This window comes from Nomascus leucogenys, chromosome 8 (genome assembly GCF_006542625.1).
Source record: "Nomascus leucogenys isolate Asia chromosome 8, Asia_NLE_v1, whole genome shotgun sequence".
NCBI lineage: Eukaryota > Metazoa > Chordata > Mammalia > Primates > Hylobatidae > Nomascus > Nomascus leucogenys.
The window spans coordinates 77,614,486-77,629,004 of record NC_044388.1 but is presented as its reverse complement, the minus strand read 5'-3'; the positions used below and the strand labels follow the sequence as shown (position 1 = coordinate 77,629,004).

Here is a 14,519-nt window from a genome sequence, read left to right as displayed (position 1 = left end):
CCGCAACCAATCAGACTGATGGTGGGCCAATGGGAAACCTCTAGGGATATTTAAACTCCAGAAAATTCTGTATCCAATGCTTTTGAGGCTTGTTCAACCCTGCTCCCACCCTGTGGCGTGTACTTTTGTTTAAAATAAATTTCTGCGGCTGGGCGCTGTGGCTCACGCCTGTGATCCCAGCACTTTGGGAGGCCGAGGCGGGCAGATCACGAGGTCCGGAGACCGAGACCATCCTGGCTAACACGGTGAAACCCCCCCTCTACTAAAAATAAAAAAAAAAATTACTCGGGAGGCTGAGGCAGGAGAATGGCATGAACCCAGACAGCGGAGCTTGGAGTGAGCCGAGATCAAGCCACTGCACTCCAGCCTAGGTGACAGTGCGAGACTCCCTCTCAAAAAAAAAAAAAAAAAAAAAAAATTAGCCAGGCGTGGTGGCACACGCCTGTGACCCCAGCTACTCGGGAGGCTTAGGCACGAGAATCGCCTGAACCCAGGAGGCAGAGGCTGCGGTGAGCCGAGATCGTGCCATTGCACTACAGCCTGGGCAACAAGAGCAAAACTCCGTCTCAATAAATAGATAAACAGATAAATAAATTTCTGCTTTCACTTCCTTGCTTTGTTTTTGTGTTTTGTCCAATTCTTCAAAATGCCAGAGAACATGGACAACTATCTTCAAGTGGTAATACCTGACTTTTTACAACAAATTTAATATCAATTTAATCAAATATAATATTTTTAAACTAAACTATAATAGCAAAAGAAGAAAACCTGGAACAATTTTTTTTTTTTTTTAAGAATCTTGCTCTGTCGCCCAGGCTAGGGCAGTGGCACGATCTCAGCGCACTGCAACCTCCACCTCCCAGGTTCAAGGAATTTTCCTGCCTCAACCTCCCAAGGAGCTGGAACTACAGGCTCACACCATGTCCGAATAATGTTTGTATTTTTTAGTAGAGATGGGGTTTTGCTATTTTGACCAGGCTAGTCTTGAACTCCTGACCTCAGGTGATCTGCCCACCTTGGCCTCCCAAAGAGCTGGGATTACAGGCGTGAGCCACTGCACCTGGCCAAACAATATATTTTATAATCTTGAAGTAAAGTAGACCTTTTTAAACAAAATACAAAGCCTGAGAGGTAGAGAGTAAGTCTGATAAATGAAGCTAAACAATAATTTACATTTTTCTATTGTGCAAAAATTCCAAAATTGAAAGACAAAGAACAGAGAAAACTATTTGCAACACATAACATAGATTTTAAAAAAAATTTTTTTAGAGATAGAGTCTCACTCTGTCACCCAAGCCGGAGTACAGTGGCATGATCAACTCACTACAGCCTGAACCTTCTGGGCTCAAGCAATCCTCCTGCCTCAGCCTCCCTAGTAGTTGGGATTACAGGCATGTGCCATCATGCCCGGCAAGTTTTTATTTTTTGTAGAGATGGGGTCTCACTGTGTTGCCCAGGATGGTCTCAAATTTCTGGCCTCAAGCAGTCCTCCTGCCTCAGCCTCCCAAAGTGCTAGGATTACAGGCATGAGCCAATGTGCCCAGCCATAACATAGATTTAAAAGGCTAGGTTCCTTAACATATAAAGAGTTCCCGTATCTCAGTAAGACCAACAACCAACTGTAAAAATAAGCAAAGGACACAAATAGAGAATTCATAGAACAAGACATAAAAATGGCTCACGCCTGTAATCTCAGCACTTTAGGAGGCCAAGGCTGGCAGATCATGAGGTCAGGAGTTCGAGACCAGCCTGACACACATGGTGAAACCCCGTCTTGACTAAAAATGGAAAAATTAGCCAGGCGTGGTGGCGCACACCTGTAATCCCAGCTACTCAGGAGGCTGAGGCAGGAGAATTGCTTGAACCCGGGAGGCAGAGGTTGTGGTGAGCCAAGATGGCACCACTGCACACCAGCCTGGGCAACAGAGCAAGACTCTGTCTTAAAAAAAAAAAGAAAAAGAAAAAAGAAAATGGCTGATAAACATGAAAAGGTTCTCAATCTACTTCATACAAAAGAAATACTAAATATAATACAATGAGATATCATTATTCAACTATCCAGATCAGAAAAAAATCAAAATATTTTATAACACGCTCTGTTTGCAAGGGTTTAGGTATAAGTGGCCATTCTTATTCATAGCTAGTGGGAGTAGATATTGGTACAGATTCTACAGAAGTCATTTTGGCAGTATCTACTAATGGAATCCACTCAGAACTACTGATGTGCTGTGGAGATTATTTTAAGCTGAAAACATCTAACAAACAGCAGCCATAAAGAAAAAATCTTATCTAAGCTTCTTTCGTTGATTTATCCAAAGCTTCCTGAAAATACAACCATCATAAATCCCCTTTCCAGGTGGTTTACAACCAGAAAGGAGATAGCTCATTTGCACCTGGATGAGAAATTACATAAACAAAAGGTTATCAGAATTGTCTGTACCTTCCACTTCTTTGCTCTCACTTGTTTCTCACTAATTTCTCACCATTTGCTTTCCCTTGAAGTCCTAACTCTCTTCCTTGAAGGTCCTATCTCTCCTTATTAAGATGATACATAAATCCTTAACTCTAGCTGTAGGGAGTGTCACTTTTTTTGTACACTTCCGCATACATGAATAAATTTGTCTTTTCTTCTGTCAATCTGTCTTTTTTCAGTTAATCTGTAGGGCTCCAATCATTGAATCTTAAGTTGGTAAAAATTCACCTACAAATAACCTCATACTCCATGAGATCACACTTTTAGAATTTTATCCCACACATATACACAAGTATAAAATCACATATGCACAGTTATTTATTGCAGCATTATTTGTATTAAAAAGCAATCCAAAACAGACAATTCATCAGTGAGGACTAACTAAATAAATTAGAGTACATCCATACAATTGAATCTATGAAGTTGTTAAACAAAATACTGAGGGAGGCTGGGCGCAGTGGCTCACGCCTGTAATCCCAGCACTTTTGGAGGCCAAGGCAGAAGGATCACTGGAGTCCAAGTGTTCTAGACCACCCTGGGCAACATAGGGAGGCCCCATCTCTGCAAAAAATACAGAAATTAGCCAGGCTTGGTGGCATGCACCTGTAGTCCAAGCTACTTGGGAGGCTGGGGTGCAAGGATCACTTGAGCCTGCAATGTCAAGGGTGCAGTAAACCATAATCATGCCACTGCACTCCAGCCTGGGCGACAAAGTGAGATCCTATCTCAAAAAGAAAAAAAAATTGAGGAAAGAAAAAAAAAAGAATGAGGAGACTTTCACTTTTGCTATAACAGAGTAACTAACTGCTCCCATACTTGTCCTCCATGAGTAAACACCTAGAAAACTAGAAAAAAAAATGTGGAAGAATGTTTTCAGACATTGGACAATAGGCAGCACAAAACTGTGATTCCTGAGAGAGGGGGGAAAAAAAGCAAGGGAGCCTTACAATTGCTCCAGTTTCCTTCCTGGAGACACTTTCTGGACAATGGCACAGGAGGGAGAGTTCAAACAGAGCATGGTAGTCTCTCACTGATTTGAAGAGAGAGATTGGAATTCCAAGAGAGTGAGTCAGCAGGAATTTGCAGGGTAAATTACTGGAGAAGAGGGACCTAGGCATAAAAAGCCTTCCAGAAATTCTTCATAGGAATCTTCCACAGTCTGTCATTGATTACCAAACTGTGTATGAGTAAGATGAAACTCTAAAAGGCCAGGCAAAGAACAATTCTTGAAAATCACACAGAGATGGGAAACATTCAAATTCTGACTAAAGCTAAATGATAAAAATAAGATTTTGTTTGTTTTTCAATTTCTTTAAAAGAAAGGCTTTTGGCCGGGCACAGTGACTCACACCTGTAATCCCAGCCCTTTGGGAGGCTGAGGCGGGTGGATCACAAGTTCAGGAGTTCGAGACCAGCCTGGTGAATGTGTTGAAACTCCGTCTCTACTAAAAATACAAAAAAATTAGCTGGGCGTGGTGGCAGGCACCTGTAGTCCCAGCTACTCAGGAGGCTGAGGCGGGAGAATCGCTTGAACCTGGGAGGCAGAGGCTGTGGTGAGCCGAGATCGTGCCACTGCACCCCAGCCTGGGCAACAAGGCGAGACTCTGTCTCAAAAAAAAAAAAAAAGAAAGAAAGGTTTTTACATTGTATGTGAAACAGTGTAATATTATCTCTATGTACACGGATATTTTAAAGATGCATTTTTTTCTTTTTTTTTTTTTTGAGAGAGAGTTTCGCTCTTGTTGCCCAGGCTGGAGTGCAATGGCTCAATCTCGGCTCCCTGCAACCTCCGCCTCCCGAGTTCAAGCAATTCTCCTGCCTCAGCCTCCCAAGTAGCTGGGATTACAGGCGTGTGCCACCATGCCCAGCTAATTTTGTATTTTTAGTAGAGACGGGGTTTCACCACGTTGATCAGGCTGGTCTCAAACTCCTGACCTCAGATGATCCACCCACCTCGGCCTCCCAAAGTGCTGGCATTACAGGCATGAGCCACCATGCCTGGCCAAAGATACATGTTATAAACCCTAGAGCAGGGGTCAGCAAATATTTTCTATAAAGGGACAGACAGTAAATATTTTGGGGTTTGCAAACTGCAAGTGGTCTCTGTTGCATATTCATCACATATTTTTCTTCCTCCTTTTGTTTTGTTTTTGCAACTCTTAAGAAATGTATAAACATTCTTAGCCCAAGGATTATATAAAAATAGGCCAAATTTAGCCAGTGGGACATTGTTAGAAACTGAATGTTTGTGTCTCCTCCACCTGGATTGATGTGTTGCAGCCCTAACCTCATGTGATGGTATTAGAAGGTGGGATCTTTGGGAGGTAATTAGCTTTAAATGAGATCTTGAGGGTAGAGCACCCAGGATGGGATTGGTGCCCTTAAAATAAGAGGAAGATGGAGTGGTGGCTCACACCTGTAATCCCAGCACTTTGGGAGACTGAGGCAGGCAGATCACGAGGTCAGGAGTTTAAGACCAGCCTGACCAACGTGGTGAAACCCCATCTCTGCTAAAAACCCAAAAATTAGCCAGGTGTGGTGGTGCACACCTGTAATCCCAGCTACTCAGGAGGCTGAGGCAAGAGAATCGCTTGAACCTGGGATGTGGAGGTTGCAGTGAGCCGAGATAGCACCATTGCACTCCAGCCTGGGCAACAGAGCAAGACTCTGCCTCAAAAAAATAAACAAATAAACAAATAAATAAATAAATAAGAGAAAGAGACACTAGAGCTTCTCTCTCTGTCATGTGAGGATACAGCAAGAAGGTGGCTGTCTACAAGGCAGAAACGGGGCCCTCACCAGGAACTGAATCTGCTGGCACCTTGATCTTGGACATTACAGCCTCAAGAACTGTGAAAAATAAAGGTCTGTTGTTTAAGTCACTCACTCTGTGGTATTTTGTTATAGCAACCCAAGCCAACTAAGACAGTCATATTTGCCACCCCCTTCTCTAGATCAACCACTGAAAACACTAAAGAGGTATATCTAATAAACCAATAGTGGAAGTAAAATAAATACTAAAAAAATTCTAATAATCCAAAAGAATGCAGGAAAAAGGAATAAAAAAGGGATGGGGCAAATAGAAAACAGTAACTGAATGGTAGATTTAAACCCAACCATGTTGATAATTACACTAAATGTAAATGCTCTAAAAGTGTCAATTAAAAGGCAGTGATTGTTAGACTGAATAAAAATAAAGAACCAACTATATGCAGTGCATAAAAAACCTGTTTTAAATATAAAGACATAAATAGGTTGAGAGTAAAAAATATGGAAAAAGATATACCATATAAACAACAATCATAAGAAAACTGGAGTGACTATATTAATATTTGGTAAAGTGGATTTTAGGATAAGTTATACTGCAAGAGATTAAGAAAGACAATTCTAATGATAAACAGGTTAATTAATCAAGAAGAGATAATACCCCTGAATGAACATGTTTCTAGTAACAAAGCTTCAAAACACATCTTAGCCCATTAGCTGTTGCTATAACAGAGCACCAGCACAGGCTGGGTGTATTAGCCCATTCTCACACTGGTATAAAGAAATACCTGAAACTGGTTAATTTATAAATAAAAGAAATTTAATTGGCTCACAGTTCCATAGGCTCTACAGGAAACATGGCTGGGGAGGCCTCAGAAAACTTACAATCATTGCGGAAGGTGAAGGGAAAGCAGGCATGTCTTACGTGGTGGGAGCAAGAAGAAGAAAGTGAAGGGGGATACTTTCAAACAACCTGATCTCATGAGAACTCTGTCATAAGACAGCACTAGGGGAATGGTGCTAAACCATTAGAAACCACCACCATGATCCAATCACCTCCCACCAGGCCCCACCTCCAACATTGGGGATTACATTTCAACATGAAATTTGGGTAAGGACACAGAGCCAAACCATATCACTGGGTAACTCATAAAGACAGGGAATTAGTTGGCTCATGGTTCTGGAGTCCAGGAAATCAAAGAGCATGGCATTGGAATATGGTGATTCCAGCCTGGAAAGGCAAGCCAGTGTATGAGACAAAGAGAGAGAGAAATTGGGCTGAACTAGTCTTTTTTTAAATCAGAAAACCACTACTCTGATAACTAACCCACTCCCATGATAATGGCATTAATTCATTCATGAAGGCAGAGCCCTTATGACCTAATTACTTCGTGTGTGTGTGTGTATGTGCACGTGTATGTGTGTGTGAGAGAGACAGAGACAGAGCCTTACTCTGTTGCCCATCCTGGAGTGCAGTAGCAAGATCTCAGCTCACTATAGCCTCAGCCTCACCAACTCAAGCAATCCTCCCACCCCAGCTTCCCATGTAGTTGGGAGCGTAGGCGAGTGCCATCACACCCAGCTAATTTTGTTTGTTTGTTTGTTTGTTTTGAGATGGAGTCTTGCTCTTTTGCCCAGGCTGGAGTGAAGTGGCACGATCTCAGTTCACTGCAACCTCTGCCCCCGGGTTCAAGTGATTCTCCTGCTTCAGCCTCCCAAGTAACTGGGATACAGACACCTGACACCACGCCCAGCTAATTTTTTTGTACTTTTAGTAGAGACGGTGTTTCACTATGTTGGCCAGGCTGGTCTTGAACTCCCAACCTCAGGTGATCCAACCGCCTCGGCCTCCCAAAGTGCCAAGATTACAGGCGTGAGCCACTGCACCCAGCCTTGTTTATTTTTTTGTAGAGACAAGGTCTCACTATGTTGTCCAGGCTGGTCTCGAATTCCTGAGCAATTCTTTCACCTCAGCCTCCCAAAGTGCTAGGATTACAGACATGAACCACCATGCCCTGCCCCTAGTCACTTATTAAAAGCCCCACCTCTTAATACTATCACAATGGCAATTAAATTTCAACACGAGTTTTGGAGGGGACATTCAAACCATGGCAATATGTGAAGACAATAAAACTGACAGAACCAGGCCGGGTGTGGTGGCTCACACCTGTAATCCCAGCATTTTGGGAGGCCAAGGCAGGCAGATCACTTGAGGTCAGGAGTTCAAGATCAGCCTGGCCAACATGGTGAAACCTCGTCTCTACTAAAAATACAAAAAAATTAGCCAAGCTTGGTGGCAGGTGCCTGTAATCCCAGCTACTTGGGAGGCTGAGGCAGGAGAATCGCTTGAACCCAGGAGACGGAGGTTGCAGTGAGGCGAGATCGCACCACTGCACTCCAGCCTTGGTGACAGAGTGAGACTCCATCTCCAAAGAAACAAAAACAAAAAAAACCTGATAGAACCTAAAAGGGCAATTCTAGAGACTCAGCAGTATCCACCCTATAGTATGCTTTTTCCATTTTCTGTGTTCCTCCTAGGAAGTTAGTTCCTGAAGGCAAGGATCATAGATTTTAATTCTTATATCTTTTGAAATGTTTTGTACAATGTTAGAAGACAGCATGAGGATTTTAAAGCATCTGGAAATTGCTCAGTGGTGAATTTGACTGTGTATTAAGAATCCTTTTTAGGGGTGGGAAGGAGGACCAGCCAAACCCTTGTGTGGGACAGAGTGTGTGTGTGGTGTGTCCCCAAGGGCAGGAAGGTGGTGAAGGGAGGTGAATCGGAGTGGGTGGAGGGAGGGGAAGGGCAGGAGGAGAAAAAGGTGGGAAGAGGACCAGGTGGGAGGGTGGCGGCTCAGTCAGGACCCAGCGGGGGCAGCGCAATGAGGCAGGTGACCCTGTTCCTGAACGGCAGCCCCAAGAACGGAAAGGTGGTTGCTGCATATGGAAGTTTATCTGATTTGCTTTCTGTGGCCAGCAGTAAACTCGGCATAAAAGCCACCAGTGTGTATAATGGGAAAGGTGGACTGAATGATGACATTGTTTTGATCAGGGATGATGATGTTTTGTTCTTGTGTGAGGGAGAGCCATTTATTGATCCTCAGACAGATTCTAAGCCTCCTGAAGGATTGTTAGGATTCCACACAGGCTAGCTAACATTAAATGTTGGAGGGCAGTACTTTACAACTACACGGAGCACTTTAGTGAATAAATAACCTGACATTATGCTGGACCACATGTTTAAGGACATAGGTGTCTGGGGAAATAAGCAAGATCATAGAGGAGCTTTCTCAATTGACCAAAGTCCTGAGTACTTTGAACCCATTTTGAACTACTTGCATCATGGACAGCTCATTATAAATGATGGTATTGATTTATTGGGTGTGTTAGAAGAAGCAAGATTTTTTGGTATTGACTCATTGATTGAACACCTAGAAGTGGCAATAAAGAATTCTCAACCACCAGAGGATCATTCACCAATATCCTGAAAGGAATTTGTCCGATTTTTGCCAGCAACTCCAACCAAGTCAGAACTGCAATGCCAGGGTTTGAACTTCAGTGGTGCTGACTTTCTTGCTTGGATCTTCGATACATTAACTTCAAAATCGCCAATTTAAGCTGCTGCAATTTTGCACATGCAAATCTTTGCTGTGCAAATCTTGAACGAGCTGATCTCTCTGGATCAGTGCTTGACTGTGCAAATCTCCAGGGAGTCAAGATGCTCTGTTCTAATGCAGAAGGAGCATCTCTGAAACTGTGTAATTTTGAGGATCCTTCTGGTCTTAAAGACAATTTGGAAGGTGGTAATCTGAAAGGTGTGGATACGGAAGGAAGTCAGATGACAGGAATTAACCTGAGAGTGGCTACCTTAAAAAATGCAAAGTTGAAGAACTGTAACCTCAGAGGGGGAACTCTGACAGGAACTGATTTAGAGAATTGTGATCTGTCTGTCTGGGTGTGATCTTCAAGAAGCCAACCTGAGAGGGTCCAACATGAGGGGAGCTATATTTGAAGGGATGCTGACACCACTACACATGTCGCAAAGTGTCAGATGAGAATTTTAGGGGCTGAAGGAAGATGTACAAGATGAAAATGTTTTCCTTATCACTTTTCTTTCTCCACCCACTCAGTTGTCTAGAAGAAATAACGCTGTCAGGAAATTTTAAAAAATCATTTAGAGGATTATGCTTGTTCTCAGCAGTGCATAAGGGAAAACACTGACTTTTTTTTTCCATATTCTGATTTTTAACAGAAAAGCACTCATTTAATAGATATAGGGAAACTAGATATTGCTGCCTTTTGAACGGGGTAGGGGAGTTTACCTGGTTTTATGACCAGGAATAGTATCTATTGTATTTGCTTTTAAATAGGCATGATGTGGAAATACCATCTTGGTTTGAGATGCATTTGAGGATTTTAATTTATGGAAAGCACAACATATGTAATTATATTTATTGAATACCTAGATGCAATATGGATATTTAAATTGTTAAAACTTTATGAAAACTTGGAAAAGGTTGCTCAGGTTTATAAATAGCTTTAGTGATGCCTCCCCTCTTTAAATACCTGTCACACCATATGAATAGGGTGAGATCAGACTCCCTAAGACTCTTTTCAGGTTCATTTTAATGTTTACTTTTTAGAACAAAATGTAGCTAAATTAAAGTAATATCCAGTTCTTACTGATTGAGACAGAGTGGAAAGAAAGACATCATTGTACATCACTGTCATTCCAAAGGTACAGTGGAACTCCGGATGGAGGAAGAACTTACCTATCACTACAACACTTATAAATGAGCATTTCTCAGAATTTCATTCTAGGGAAGTTCCACTCAACACCAGACCAATTCTATCTATTTACACTATTTAGCCTAGCCTTTCTTTTTTTTTTTTTGAGACAGAGTCTCGCTCTGTCACCCAGGCTGGAGTGCAGTGGCTCGATCTCAGCTCACTGCAACCTCCGCCTCCCGGGTTCACGCCATTCTCCTGCCTCAGCCTCCCGAGTAGCTGGGACTACAGGTGCCTGCCACCATGCCTGGCTAATTTTTTTTGTATTTTTAGTAGAGAAAGGGTTTCACCATGGTAGCCAGGATGGTCTTGATCTCCTGACCTCGTGATCTGCCTGCCTCAGCCTCCCAAAGTGCTGGGATTACAGGCCTGAGCCACTGCACCCAGCCTTAGCCTAGTTTTCTAATACAATCATCACAAACATAGGAAGATACTTCAAAACCAAAAAACCAAGGTGCATCATTAATATTCATTTAATTCAAATACCAAATAGTTTACATAGGGCCAGCTTAGAAATAGATATTAAATCCAGATCTACTGCAATCAAAGCTTATACTATATGAATGAAGATGGTAGAGTTGCCTGTTAAAAGGCAATGTAATATAATTGCAGCTAGAATCCTACAGTGGGGAATGAGGAATTTTAAACAGACATTTGATTACAGCCACCAAAAAATATATATAAAGTAAAACTAAAGGCATTTGGCTGATCCAAGATGTAATACCAATCAGTCAGCACCTGTGATTCTTTTACTTATATTTTTTGTTTTTTTAAAAACAAATTTTAGCCCAATTTTCTTGAGTCATTATCTCTCTGCAGCAGCAGAGGAAGGGCCTGTCTTCCCTACCAATGGCCTGGAGTCCTTATGTCTACCCCAAGAGCAGGGTTATTAGCTGTGTCCAAATGGGTTCTAAATTCTACAGACTCATCAACATGAGGCAAGAAATCATTGAAAACCACTTTTGTCTCCTTTGGGAGAATGACATATCTTTAGTATTTACGTAGCTTATTCTTCTGTATCTACATATGCAAAGCTTTCCTTAACAGTAAGGGGTACACATGCATAGTGGGAGAAGATCAGACCTTTACGAGTGAAGGAAAGCAACTTCAGAAATGAATTATTTTCTTTGCTTTATTATTTTTACCAAGACAGTGAAGAATTGTATGGGGAGATAATCTATTTTCATAATCAATATGTGCCTAAATTATATTTAAATCATTTCACTCTGTACTATATTTTCAGGAATTATAGAATGTGTTATTCATTCACTTAAAGGTACTTCTGTAGAAATAACCTAAAACTGCAGAAGGATGTGAATGATCTAAACGTGGTGTGCTTAGAAACTGCAGATTTTAGATCTAATGTATAAACGATATAAAGTGTTAAAAAAAAAAGAATCTTTTTAAAAGAACAAGATCATGTCCTTTTCAGGGACATGGATGAAGGTGGAGGCCATTATCCTTAGCAAACTAACACAGGAACAGAAAATGAAATACTGTTCTCACTTGTAAGTGGGAGTTAAATGATGAGAACACATGGACACACAGAGGGGAACAACACACACTGGGGCCTATCGAAGGGTGGAGGGTGGGAGGAGAGAGAGGGTCAGGAAAAATAACTAATGGATATTAGGCTTAATATGTGGGTGATGAAATAATCTGTGCAACAAACCCCCATGAGATGAGTTTACCTATGTAACAAACCTACACATGGACCCCTGAACTTAAGACAAAAAATAATCTTTTAAAAAGGTTCATGTTCAATTCAAATCCTAGAGCTTCATCCAAAATAGCAGGCACAGTGTTTGTTTGTTTGTTTTTCCTTGAGACAGGGTCTTGATCTGTTGCCCAGACTGGAGTGCAGTGGTGCAGTCATAGCTCACTGCATCCTTGAACCCCTGGGCTCAAGCAATTGTCTTGCCTAAGCCCCCCAGTAGCTGGGACCACAGGCACATGTACCACACCCAGCTAATATTTTTATTTTTTGTGGAGGCAGAGTCTATGTTGCTCAGGCTGATCTTGAGCTCCTGGCCTCAAGCAATCCGCCCACCTTGGCCTCCCAAAGCGCTGGGTGAAATTTTTTTAAAGGGAGGTACAAAATTGAGTACAATATTATATCAATTATATAAATGTGCATATGAACAGAGAAAAAAACTAGAAAGAAATACAACCAAATTGAACAATTTTTGCCTTTTTGTGGGGAAGATGTCATAGATTACTGTAATTTTATTATCAATATGTTTCTGTATTTTCAACATCAAATATGTATTTCTTTGATAAGTTTTTTATCTAATACAGAAAAATTTAAATATATAAACAGGCTGAATCTAACTTGAGTAAATTTAACAGCCCTTAATACAAAGTTCTGAATTTTTGTTTTTAAAAAAAGTTACAAGGATGATATAACTTAGCAGAAGCAAAGCCAAGAACTTTTGTTTATTCTTAACCCCAGTAAGTTAACTGAGCTGTATAGATGTTTACAACGAATGCACAAGGGATGTGATTAATTCTCCATGTTCTGTGCTACCCAGCCCAGTGCTGGAGTACTGATCTGTATGGAACCCCGAGGTATGAGAAAGATCCAGATATACTGGCATATGTCTAGCAGAGGTGACCAGGAAGAGGAGGGACCTAGAAACTTTGGTATGTGAGGGATAATTTTGGCTAGGAGAGGAACAGATACATGGAAAGCATGATAGACGTCTCCAGGCTTTTGAAGGGCACAGGCAAGAAGAGCTGGTTGTGTTCTGCACGACCCTGGAGTGAAGAACTGGAGCCATAGGGAGAAGCTACAGAAGGTAGAGTCAGCTCCATGTAAGGAAAAAACCTGTTCAAGGTGAGAAGTCCACCTTATAAGGAGTGAGTCATCCATGTGTGTAGGTATGCAAAGAGAGTCTGCATCAGGGATATAAAGGAAGGGAATGGGAATGACCAGAGGAGAGAACAGGAGAGTGAGACAAACACAGAAGAAGAAAGGAAGGGAGGAAAAAGAGAAGCAGAGGGACAAGAAAGGAAGAGAAGAGGCAAGATAGAAGAAGCTATTCTCGGCTGGGCGCGGTGGCTCACGCCGGTAATACCAACATTTTGGGAGGCCGAGGCAGGGGATCACGAGGTCAGGAGTTCAAGAGCAGCCTGACCAACATGGTGAAACCCCGTCTCTACTAAAAATACAAAAATAAGCCGGGCGTGGTGATGCACGCCTGTAATCCCAGCTACTCAGGAGGCTGAGGCAGGAGAATTGCTTGAATCTGGGAGGCAGAGGTTGCAGTTAGCCGAGATCGCGCCACTACACTCCAGCCTGGGTGACAGAGCAAGACTCCGTCTCAAAAAAAAAAAAAAAAAAAAAAGCCATTCCCAGAGTACAGGGCGAGTCACTGCAAACAGTATGGAATCTGACTCGCCTTTTCAGGTCTTTGTTAGTGTTACCCTGAAACACCAGCAGATGGAGATATTACCCCAGGAAAGGAGGACTTTGCTTTTCTCCCTCTCCTTTCGCCTTCTGGAAAACCATTTTCCTTCTCTGAAAAATGATACTAAAAGAGAACTCCACGTGTCTCTGAATTATTTCAGGTTGACAACTTACTCTAAGTGGTTCAGGGCAAAAAACATTTCTTGTAGTGTTTGAGATTGGGTAATTAGAAAAGTGTGACAAGTGCTCAGGCAAAGGGGCGTGCAGACTTTAGGGTTATTCCTAGGATCCTGGGTGTTGGAGGCGGGTGTTGAGGGTGTGTGGAAGGAAAAGAGTCTTGAAAGAAGGTGATTTGGAAGACAGAGGGGAGTCAACCGGAGTTCTTACCCTTCAACAGTACGAATCTTTGGGCAAAGGGGGCCTCGGCTAGGGTCCATGCTTAAAGGCCCTGCTTTCGCCTTCTTTCTGCTCTGAAAACTCCCCGTGCAGAAGAAGGGTTGAATCCGCAGTGAAAAAGGGACATGTCCATCAGCTCGGACTCCCTCTTCTATTTCAGTCCAGAATCTCCCGCCCAAAGGGCTCTAGGGTTGGCTGGGCTTCTGTTCCATCACCTCAGGGTTGATTGGGCCACAGGTGTGCACGCCACAGCCCACGGCCAGGAGCTGTTTGTCGGACTGCGGACAAAGCTTGTATCTAGAACTGGATGTCCACGTGGGTGGGTGGAAAGCCCTAGAGAGGGGCGGCTCTTCGCCAGCGGCCACGTTTAGTTGGAACTCAAGCAGTTCCTGTCAGAGAATTCTAAATTTGAACTTAGTCTTTCGGTCTTGGGAAGATGTGTTTGTCACGGTAGGAGAGAGAGACGATACTCTCTCTAGACGGTGCTGAGCCGGTAGAAGGCTCACAGCAAGCTTAGGCTGAAGCCTCAGGATCCTTTGGCGCCTCGGGCTCTGGACCTACAAAACCCGGAGTGCAGGCGAGCGCTGAGCCAATCAGGTGCTGCGCCTCGGCCAGTCGCGCGGGCGTGCGGCACCTTGTGGGCGGAGACCACGCCTCTCCACCCGGGGGGGCGGGGACACGCGGCTC

The 14,519-nt window shown here is 42.8% G+C and overlaps 1 pseudogene; it reads left to right on the top strand.

Moving 5' to 3' along the window:
• The first annotated feature begins 8,121 nt into the window (after positions 1–8,121).
• On the top strand, positions 8,122–9,294 carry LOC100582936 (annotated as a pseudogene).
• The last annotated feature ends 5,225 nt before the right edge of the window (positions 9,295–14,519 follow it).